At 32.8% G+C, this 12,161-nt stretch overlaps 2 protein-coding genes across 11 annotated transcripts in view; one reads left to right on the forward strand and one right to left on the reverse strand.

Moving 5' to 3' along the window:
• The window catches only part of LOC130890745 (interference hedgehog-like), a 116,901-nt gene that overhangs the window by 104,025 nt on the left and 715 nt on the right, over positions 1-12,161 (reverse strand). The window contains exon 1 of one of the 10 annotated variants that reach the window (XM_057795025.1): positions 3,853-3,970. The exons of the other annotated variants lie outside the window; for them this stretch is intronic. The gene's annotated coding sequence lies outside the window, so the exon portion shown is untranslated. Of the gene's footprint in view, positions 1-3,852; positions 3,971-12,161 lie in introns of those variants that run through there. 10 annotated transcript variants of the gene reach the window in all.
• The window catches only part of LOC130890759 (60S ribosomal protein L44), a 315,570-nt gene that overhangs the window by 94,585 nt on the left and 208,824 nt on the right, over positions 1-12,161 (forward strand). The window lies entirely within an intron of this gene.

Below are 12,161 nucleotides of genomic sequence, written 5' to 3' on the forward strand. Positions count from 1 at the left end.
GAAAAGTATTACAGCGACAGCTGAATCTGATTTGGATTTGTAAGATCAGCATGACACATCATGTGGAAAAATAGAACATTTCTGAAAAAATTGTAATTTGTTGTGAGCAAAATAATCAGATAATAATGTAAGTATACACCCGATACATTCATTATATTTTTAAAAATGTTATTTCATATTTAATTAAAAAAATATTGTCTACTAAAAGAAGTGATACGCCTATGAACTCTCTCATTCATAGAAATAAATTAATTGCAAACTTATTACTTAGGAAGGAAATTAATTCCTCTAACAGTAATTCTGTTTGTATTATAACCAGAATTATACTGTTTACTAAACAAAATCACCAAAAAATTTTCCAAAAATGTAAAAGGCGAATTTTATTTATTAAATTAACGAATTGGAAGAAAATAATTCATTTGTATATGGTATTATCTAATATGAATATGTTTCCCCAAATGCCCTGCCGATAATTTGATAATAGACTGATGGAAAACTAAAATCGTTCTCGAAATACAATAAAAATTTTGTATTTAAAGTAAGTACTGGTTAATCTGTGGTTGTTATCTATACGAAATCAGTATTCCAGTAACTAAATATTCTTCTAAACGTTTCGTCGTCCCATAGGGCACTCTGCTGGAATTAACCTGACTTATTAGTTTTGTCTAGTTTCTTAAAAACCCTTCTATACATTCTTTTCAAAATCGATTTGTATACTTCATATTTTTCCAACTGTCTCATTTAAATGAAACGAATTCCCATCTAATTTATAGGTTAATTAAAAGTTTGTATTTTATTACTATGAAAGCCTAACAAATATTTGACTTATTTAATAACTATAAATTATTCTGGAATGTTAAAAGGCGGCTAATAGTCATGACTGACGGTTAAAGGACCCATTTACGTGTAAATAATGTCAATCATCTGAGAAATGTAGAACTGCTCAGAAAATAATACATTTAACATGACGTTGTAAATTTAGAAAATTTACATTCACTTGCTAATGGAAAACAGAATATTTTTGGTTTTAGACTTAAACCAACTGCCGACGTCTACTGGAATTTTATTGAACGCATTTGTGCTGCAATATATTTTTTTATAACTAGATTCCATTCAATTTATCAAATAATACCAGCAAACATCAATATATTATTTTGCAACAACCTCAATAGTTCAAATAGTCTTTGATATGACGAGAATAGCCACAAAATCTGTTCACCACTGGTAAAAAATGCTATCGAGAACAGTTCAATTGAAGAATGACTGTGTTTATAAACAGCATTCATTATACAGGGTTCCCAGCAAAATTTGCCTGATAAATTCCCTGACTTTCCCTGACCAAAACTCAAAAAATTCCCTGACCAAAAGGTACGCGCAAAATCAGCTTGGATTACTTAATGTTAATAGTAGTATTAATCATTATTATTAGTATTGATTAAATTAATTTAAAAGCATCTAGTGAGAAACACAGCAAAATATTTCAGAAGCGCCATCTGGTGAGACGTAGCGCAAGGATTTTCTAAAATCTGGAGTTACTCCAGATTTTACTTTATTTTATGATTTTCCCTGACTTTTTGAAATTTTTTGTAAATTTCCCTGACTTTTTGAGAATATTTCCAAATTTCCCTGACTTTCCCTGACCATTTTGCAATTCCCTGACTTTCCCTGATTTTCCCTGACTTTCCAGGTCGCTGGGAACCCTGTTATACAGTTAACTCGCGAGCATTTTTCAATGAAAAAATTATTTGAATGTACACACAGTCCAGCGAGGTTTCAATTTTTTCTTCTTCTTCTTCTTATAGTGCCGAGTCCGTTATCGGACGTTGGCGATCATGTTGGCTATGTTCACTACAGCTCGGAAGAGGGAACTAGTTGTCTGACCGCACCACTGACTACATTTTTTAACCATGTTCTTCTTCTTCCAGAACTCCGTTTTCCCTGGATGATAAGATGCAATACGTGTCAAGATTGCGTTTTACTTACATTTGTGAAGTAAGATAATTTTCTGGTCTTAACAGATCTTACAATCTCTTTCTCTCCTTTCTCATTTACATCTTAACGTCGTCATTAGGCACTCTATCTTCTTCTATCTTCTATCTGCTTCTGTTCTTTTTAAGAGTTCCTTCGTCAGTGTCCATGCTTCCACACCACACAAAAGAATAGAAAACACGTAAACGCGAAGCTGTAAACTTAGATCGTGGCTACACAAGATACTTTTCAGTTTAATGAATTTTTCTATAGCTTTCTCAATGCGACATTTTATTTCTGTTGAGTGATCCCATTTGTCATTAATAGTTGTTCCCAAATAGTTAATCTTTTCCGTTCGTTTTAATGGTTCATTGTCGACAATAAGATCACCATCGTTTACTGGATTTTTACTGATGATCATGTACTTAGTCTTTTTGGTATTAAGTTTTATTTCATATTCCTGACATACCTCAATCATTTGATCTAATAACGTTTGTAATCCTTCCATTGAGTCAGTTACGAGGACAGTGTCCGGAAGTTGTTTACGATTACCCCATTTATTTTTATACCTTCTTCAACGTCTTTACCGAAAGCCTTTCGAAATATAAGTTTCGAGTATAAATTGAAAAGTAGTGGTGACAATATACAGCCCTGTCTGACTCCTCTCCTAATGTTGAGATATCTGGAGTTAATTTATCTTTGAGTCGTAAATTTGCTTATCGATTCTATGAAATTAATATTTTTGCTATCAATCCCAGTTACATGTAGGATATTTATTATTTATGATGACGGACCTTGTCGAATGCCTTCTCAAAATCTATAAAGCATAAATATACGTTACGGTTGACATATCTACACCTCTACACCAAGACCTGAATGCGGAACAAACCCTCTCTAGTTCCTAGTTCTTTTCGAAAGCCAAACTGAGTACTACTAATGTAGTCGTCTATTTTGGGGTATATTCTTTGATGTATAATTGACAGGAATATTTCCAATACATGACTCATCAAACTTATCGTGCGGTGATCTTTGATTTTTTAGAATGTGTGATAAAAGTCGATTTCAACCAATCCGTTGGAATTACGCCTTTGTGATAGATAGCGTTAAACAGCTTAGTTAGTAATCCAAGGGAATTGGTTTCAAGAGTTTAACAATGTTGTAGGAATTCCATCAGACCCGGGAGCTTTTCCATTTTTTGCATTTGCAATGGTGCTTTCCTGACTTCATTTATTGTTATATGTGGACCAACCAGTGGTTCTTTTATTCTGTAGACTTCTTCTCTATAATCATCAATTATATCTTCTATATATTCTTTCCACCTAGCAAGCTTTCCCTCTATATCTAAGTTGTTATGTCCGTTCTTATCTACAAAAATTTTGATCTTATGCTTTTCTTTGATTTTATTTTTTCTAACCATTCAAAAAATAATATTTCGGAAGTTCAGTAAAATACGTCATTTCCTTTAACATCGCCTCTTCATTTGTTTGAAATAGCTCTCCACCAAACCATGTTTTTAAATCTAGTAATAGAAAGTGATCAGATGAAGCCATATAAAGTAAAATCGGTGGATGCGTAATAAATCGTCTCATTTATCTACAACTATAAGACTTGTCGAAAACTATGTAAGACGGGTTCAGGTAGATCACCAATCAGCTGATTTGCGGATCCTAATTCAGAACGAGATTTGGATCAAAGTTTCCTAATGTCGCGTACAATTTTCAGTGAATATTTCAAATTTAAAACATGATCTACAAAACCTTCCATTATATCATTAATTAGACTGCTCATGAGAATTAATAGTAGACAGCCGTTTAAAGGGAATAAATAATGTTTGTTCAAGTTCAAAAAACCATAGACAAATGTCAGCCAATCGTATTTACTCACCGGTCTACCGGGGTAGATAGATGACTACTACCCAATCAGTTTCGAACAACGATGAACATGATTCGGGTTAGTTTCCAACAATCAGATAGTGATAAGGTTAACCCGATGGTAGTTTCTGAAAAGACATATAGTCATTTTTTTCTTCGTAATCTAGGCATCAAAAGGTATCATCAAATCAGCATAGTATTGGCCAATTATCGTCTTCACTGTTTCTAAATGATCAATAAACCTTTCGAATCCCAAAAGAATTTAGTTTTGGTTTTTGTTTTGTTAGGAGCATATACCTTAAATGAAGTTTATTATTTCAACTGTATTTTACTTCTCAGGTATTGAATTGACATATCGAGAGAAAAATTCGCTAGGATTCAATCGAAGTTTTAATGCGAGTGAGATTTTGATCAGCCTGAAGCAAATCGCGACACCCATCTTGCAGATAGCTTTCATACAAAGGATTCAATTCCCAATTTACCTCCTTAAATATCTCACGCACTTCTAATCGACGATCGCTAAGTACAGAGGCGCGGATTTTATCAACCAATTCAAGAAGAGTTAAGTAAATAACATTATTTCATGGGTCGAGATACTTTCAGGATAATACCTTTGTATCTTTTCTGTGGTTTCTTCAATTGTTTTTTGTTGTTTATTTATTCGACAACGAATTTCTTTATATGAGTATTAAAACTAATCTATCTGACAAATTTATGGAAAATTTCGGACGATGATGTCGGAAATATGGCGGAAACTATCAATATAATCACCAACGACGAGTGTGTCGATTCTCTTCCATTTTTACATCGTTTCTTTGGACTTTCTTACATTATCATTAATATTTATATTGTCTCCCATTTTAATTTCTTTTATATTTGTAAAACAAAAGAGGACATAAGAATCAAGAAGCTATGAGCCCTGCACGAAAACTAACAATATGTTAGGTGAGAATAAATGTTTGGTTTGAAATAAGACAGTCTCTAAAGACTGTTGGTTTGTTCGTGTAAGGCAAAGTCTTCAAAGACAAATGTCGGTTTGTTTTTGAAGCAGACAGTTTCCGCAGACAATTGATAGTTTGTTTTTGAAAAAAAAGACACGCAAATGAAGGTTTTTGTTTAAAAAAGACAGTAAGACAGAGTCTTTAAGACAAATGGCGGTTTGTTTTTGTAAAAGAGAGTCTCTAGAAATAAATGACAGTTTGTTTTTGATCAAGACAATGTCTAAAGACAATGGACGGCTTATTGTTATGAAAGACAGTCTTCAAAGACAGATGCCGGTTTTGTTTTCGTAAGACAGAGTTTTTAACGACAATGGTGGTTTGAATTTGTGAAAATCGGTTTCTAAAAACAAATGAAGGTTTGTTTTTAGCAGATTGTCTTTAAAGACAAGTTTTGGTTTGTTTTTGTAAAAGAAAATCTTTAAAATCAAATATTGGTTTGTTTTCGTACGGCAAATTCTTTAAAGACACATTGCGGTTTGTTTTTGTAATACAGGATTTTTAAAAATAAATCGCGGTTTCTATTTGTGAAAGACAGTCTCTAAAGACAAATAGAGGTGTGTTTTTGAAAAAAAAAGACAGTCTCTAAGCACAAATGCTTATTTGTTTTTGAAAAATACAGTCTCTATAGACAAACGACGGTTTGTTTTTATAAATGACAGTCTTTAAAGACAAAATGTTTTGTATTTGAAGCAGACAGTGTTCAAAGACAAATGACAGTTTGTTCTTGGAAAAAGACACATAAATGAAGGTTTTTGTTTAAAAAAGATAATAAGAAAGAATCTTTAGAGACAAATGGCTGTTTGAATTTGTAAAAGGCAGTCTCTAAACACAATAAAGGTTTGTTTTTTAAAACAGACATTCTCTAAGGACAAATGCTGGTTTGTTTTTGAAAAATACAGTTTCTAAAGACAAATGATGGTTCATTTTTGTAAAAGACCGTCTTTAAAGACAAATGTCGGTTTGTTTTTGTAAGACAGAATCTTTAAAGATAAATGGCGGTTTGTATTTGTAAAAGACAAACACAAATGAAAGTTTGTTTTTAAGAGATACTGTCTTCAAAGACAAGTGTCGATTTGTTTTGGTGAAGAAAGTTTCCAGAGATAAATGACGGTTTGTCAGACAAAAAAAAGAATAATGAATATTCCTTTTTTTAAAAAGACAGTCTTTAAAGACAAATGTCGGTTTATTTTAAAAGAAAAACGTCAGTTAATTCTTTTAAAACAATTTCTAAGACATACTTTTTACATTATTGACAATAAAAGCAAACATAGCGCTCTAAAATCAAAGTATAATAATGCAATGATGCCGATCAATCAATTAGACGCACTGCTGCTACAATAAAAAGGGAAATCGTTCAAACTCATAAAAACTTTCATCCACGTAAACTTAAGCTCGATTTTCTCGATTAAGAAACTCACTATCACTTGACGATTTGAAAAAAAAAATAATGCGTCATATAACAAAATGTCTATAGAAGGATTTATTGTTATTAACAAACTAATTAGCGCTGAATTACTCGTGAAACTAACGACCAGTTTGATATTGTTTGCCATTTACGAATTGGGGCAATTAATTAGAAAACTGATCCAAATTAATGTTAAGTACATACTTATATGTCTTTTCAATAACTATAATCGTCACAGTTTGTCATAAACTACTACTCAGATATGCATTTTAGCACTCCGTTGCATATCAAGAATATGATATATGCTTTTGTCACTGACAGTTTTCTATTACAACATAATAGTAGAACAATATGATAAGAGAAAATAGCGAGAATAATATAATATAAGAATTGCAATAACTATCGTGAGGAACGAGAGCTCGGATCGCGGCTCATATAAATTAGTGATAATGATTTCGAAATAGTCAAATATATTTGTAATTTACTCTACAGGTTAAAATAAAACAATAACATTACATTAGTGTCAAAAGTAGTAATCAAAAAGGAATATTTGTACCAATCCCAGCTGAAGAACCGAAGGAAGAAATCTTCAAAGAATATGAAGTCGATATCAACTGGTTTGTTCGATTCATTTATCCATGAGCGCCATATAAGATGACGAAATGTTTGAGAATTCAACTATTTATTGAGGATTTACTTAACCACGATATGCATTGATTACTTCCCTTAAATACGAAGTAATCACAAAGGTAAATGTGACGAAGACATATTTAAACAGTTTGTCAACTAAATGGATAAGTTCTTTGCCACGCCTTTTTGGTTTAAATAGCATAACGAATAAATCGTTGAATTTATTTATTATCCAACTAGATAAAAAATCTGTTCTGGAAATCTTTGATCAGGCTTCGCTTTTCTAGGTGATTTTAAACATCGATATTTCATATTATCCACCTATACGCTTGATTCTGTACACCAGAATTTCATCACAATTTAGTAAAAAACAATTTTAGAAACTTGAGGAAACTGTTCAAACAATGATGTAAACATAAAACGTCTATTCCCTTGGATCAACTTTTTCCCACCAAATCATCAGTAATGAACTGCGTTTTTGCACCCAAGAACCAATTCATCAATCATTCTTGCTTCGAACACGACAAAGATTTAACGATGGATATCGATCGCTTCTATGCCTTTAGCGCACAAAAAAAATGGATAAAAGATCGTACTTTGGCTTATAATAACGTAGTGTAAAGAAAATTGGATAATTATAAAATAAAATAAGGGAAGAACTAGAAGAATTCGATGAGAATGTGAAAATGTCAGAAAATCGAGGAGCTCCTAGACTCCTAGATTGAAAAAATAAGCATAATTGGTTTGTGGCTCCCCTATAACCTGCCTGAAGAAACTAAAGCCAACCGCCAGACGCAAAATATTCAACGAGACCATACAGAAATGTTTTTTATCGCTTTTAATCACCGAAGAAGAAAAATGGATGATCATCCACGCCGTTAAAGGCAGTGGCTCTATCCAAATGAATCACCACAAAGTACTAAAAAACCGGGTATACATCCCAACAAGGCAATTCTGTATATTTGGTGGAATTGTTAGGTCTAAAGTGGTGAAATCTGGAGAAACTATGCATCATCATTTAATCAAAAAGTATCCTGTGATTGTCAACAGAAAAGGCGTTATCTTATTAAAAGTTTGCAATTTAGATGGCAAAATGTTGTTGATAACGAATTACTTATTAAAAATGAAAGCTTGTCAAAATTTATTCGTTTGTATTTATAGTAGGAAAGCGACATTACTTTCCGCTCCCCCTTGGTATTTGAAATTCGTACGTTATTTTTCTAACGGAATATTGGTCCACCAATATCGGTTTATCACTAATATATTTCCTCGGATATACAAATATTTGTGCCGAACTTAAATTTACTTTATCTGGTTTGGTGTTTGATACCAATATTTCGTAAAGTAAATATTGAGATCCCTACGAAAGTAAACACTGTTTGCTTATACAAAAAGAAATGCGCGAAGTAATTTTAGGTGAACATATGGAGTACAAGTTTTGGTTTTATTAGTCATATTTTATGGTTTCTTCACATATACTACTGCTAAAGTCTAATCGCGAATTTTGTGCCCCAAGAAATTTCCGAATTTTCTATTAAACAGTAGCTGCTTTGAACCTACGCGAATATATATAACAAAAGATCAATATTTAACGTGACTTTTTTTTTAATTATGCCTGATAAGCGTCTTTTTTATTTTTATACACAATTTCAGCATTTTTTGTACCCCAAGTGAACACAACTTCCGATAGTTTGAAGTGTCCGTTAAAATATCGTAGAAAAACTTGAGGAAACTTCACAGATAATGATGGAATCGTAAAGCATTTGTTTCGTTAGGCATTTTGGTCACCTTCTGTAGCTTCCATTATTTTGCTGATTTTAACATCTCAAAGCCAATCGTTTTAACTTTATACTGGTCTATATTGTTCCAAACGCTTTTTCATAGATCGAAAAAGTTTTTTACTCGACCTTGTTCCATCCTATCCCATTCTTCAGTGAGCACCGTTTTGAGGTCCGATTTCGAGGCTGGTGCAGAACTTGTAGTCCAAACATTTCTCAAAAATTCATCTCATAATTACTCGATAGGATTTAAGTCCGGGCTACACGCTAGCCACCCTCTAAATACTGCCGTATGGAACCTTCATTATGTGGACGGGGATTGTCCTGCATTAGGAGGATATAAAATTTCTTCTATGTATAGGTTTGCCGTTAATCTCCCCACTCTACTGCCAGTTTCAACAAAAACCAACTCGGTTTTTGCTTCTACCGACCAAAACATCCAGGAACCTACTCCAAAAGCCCCGTTTCTTTCTCTCTTTCTCCAGGTCTTCTGCAGACTCGTCCTCTTCTATTTCTGCCATGCAGGCACATTCTGCTTTCATCTGAGAAAACGGAGCCCCATTCGTCAGTCCAATTAACGTGTTCACTGGTTCTAGTTCGTAGAATTGAAACCTTTTTTGTACAGAACGTGCTACACATTTTTTCCCGGCAGTTTGTGTCCTCTAGTTTTCGAGTTATTGAATTCAAAATGTTTTTGAGTACATGAACCAAGTTTAAAGTGAAAATTTTGACGTTAGGAAGACGAATCTGTAGAAAATTTTGTGCTGTACATTTTTATCACCAGCTAATTTGCCTGTACTATATGTAGCCTTTTATAATGTCATTACATGTCTCTCTATTTTTATTTTGTAAAATGTAAAAGAATATTCCTGGTAGACATCCGTGGATAACGTCACACGGATGAAGATAGGAGAGTTCCATGGCAACATCGTCAATTCGAGAAATATCAGTTCGATCTGAAAGGAGAAGGTAAAATGAAGGAATAAGGAAAGCATGTAAAAAAATATAACTAATATTTTTTTTCCTTTTCAAAACTTGAGAAGTTATACACCGAACATTTCCAAAGATAACATTGCATGTGACGAAAGCCATTTGAGTGGCCTATTTAATAATTATTTTGGTCCGGTTCCAAATATATTTTACTGGTTTAACTAGTTCTAATGACAAATTCATCTCTCCAGATTTTATTTACTCGCCGCACTCTGTGGTCTAATTATAACCTACAACCGGAAATTACGGGACATATAAATTCTTTAAGGTGAATCTATCAAGTTTATACGATAATTTTGACGATACGCATGGTTTTATTAGGAAGTTCCAAATTGTACTATTTTAAAAGTTTGAATCTAAATAAATAACGTGCAATCTACCGAACGGATTTGGAAGAAATTTTGGCTACTGATAGCATATTTAAAGTATGTCGGAATAGTTTTGGCACAAAGTTTAAATATAGGTTGAAATAATACAATATCAAAACGACTTCGTAAACAATGAATTGTCTATTTTCTTACCATTAGACAAGTCCTTGTTTATGTCCGTTGTATTAAAATGTCTTATAAGAAAAAGCATAAGTTGGTTGAACAGATCCCTAAGCCTCATATAGTTCGCATTTTTCATAACCAAAATATGTCATGCAGAAGTATTTACGGCGTTATTGCCGAATGTGAAGAAGAAATACCGTATCTTGAAGAATTTTTAACCGAGAAAAAACAGACTGGTAAGAGGAGCAAAATACAGGGGTTTCTGTAAGAAAATTAGCAAAGGTACCGTATCCCGAGAATTAGAAAGTAAAAGACCAAAAAAGATAAAAGTATCATAAATATATTACAAACCAATTAACACGGATACCAAGATGCTGGATGATTCTTCACACTTGCCTATTCTGAACCTAACCTAACCTAATCAAAGGAAACGAAAGTTTTGGTCTGGTGTGCGATTTCGACAAGAGGGATATCCAGTCCTTATGTAGGTCGAGTAAAGGGCGAAGTTGTAGATTCTAAAATAATCATTAACAACTGACTAAATTAGTTGATTTTGTCATCATCATCATGTTGGGGACGTTGTAATGTTTTGGGCGGACTTAGTATCCCGTCATTACTTAAGAGCAACTCAGAATTGGTTCCATCAAAATAACATACCTTTGATACAACGACCAGATAACCCCTCTAATATACGTCAGACCCATCTAATTGAGAATTTTTAGCACTTTAACCTCGCAAAGTGTATGATATATGGTGAAGAAAATGATAAACAACTACGGCGTAGTAGTTTAAGAACAACACACAAATAAGACATTGAAATAGTCCGAGACCTAATGAGAGATGTTCGCGAAAAGTTACGCCTAGTTGAGGATCATGGGCCCCTAAATTTAGTTCAAGTTAATAACTATGTTAGTTACTAATTTGTGGTTAAATATTTAGTGCCAAAAATACTTTATTGAATTTTATTGAATTGCTTAATAGGTTTGGTCGTTTTATGGACCAAACTATCCACCACACCGCTATCAAATTCAAATGTAACGTCAGTTTTCACTGTTGCCTGTTTCCTACATTTTGCGAAAGACTACATCTATCCCCTTTGTTACTTTTTTTATCCTATTTAGTTAGACGAGTTGTTACAACCAAAACTGACCGTAGAGTTTTTACTAGACATGGCGATCTGAAATCGATTAATCCAAGAATCGATTCCTCGGACACAATAAATCGATGTTGTACTAAATTGATTCAGTGAATCGATATTTCACCCGTGAAAATCGACATTCGATTTTTTCTCTTCTGGTAAAAACTATAAGTGCACAGGCAAATGTGCACTTAAATTTTTAACCTATACTTTATGGGCAAGAACAAAAAATCTCCATTCATTACCATATTATCTAATTCCTTGAGCTATAAAATCCCAGATTTTACACAGAAATCGCAGAAATTGGAAAATGGTATTTATCTGGTTTTTCATTAAATGGATTCATATCTGCATTGTAAATACAAACAATTTCCAAAAAATCGATTTTTTGAAAATCGATCTTCTAAACCTCGATTTTTTATGAATTGCCATCCCTACTCCGTACCAATATCATTCTCAACTTCCAGCATACTCTCTCCTTTCTTTTTGATATAATCAGAGTTTTTTATATTGTTTTCTCGGACGCAAAAACAAAAGAATTCGGTATAATATTTCATTACCACAATATTTTAAAGATGGAAGTCACGTCATCTCAAATTTTAATCATAAACTTCACTCAATAGAGCTAAAGCTGTCACCCAACAAACAATACTTTGGCCATGACACATTAGTTTTTATTCTTTCTATATTGATGTAAAATAAGATAGAAAAAACTTGAGAACTATTACTTTTTCCCAACACTGTATTAATTATAAAAAGCCTTTTTTATATATACAATTATAAAAAATAGACCCGTTTCATTTATTGGATTATTAATACGGCGCCAAGTTGTTTTGAACAAATACTATTTTAGAATCTAAATTTAAATGTTCTATACGTAACCAAACTA

This window comes from Diorhabda carinulata, chromosome 2 (genome assembly GCF_026250575.1).
Source record: "Diorhabda carinulata isolate Delta chromosome 2, icDioCari1.1, whole genome shotgun sequence".
Taxonomy (NCBI): Eukaryota; Metazoa; Arthropoda; class Insecta; order Coleoptera; family Chrysomelidae; genus Diorhabda; species Diorhabda carinulata.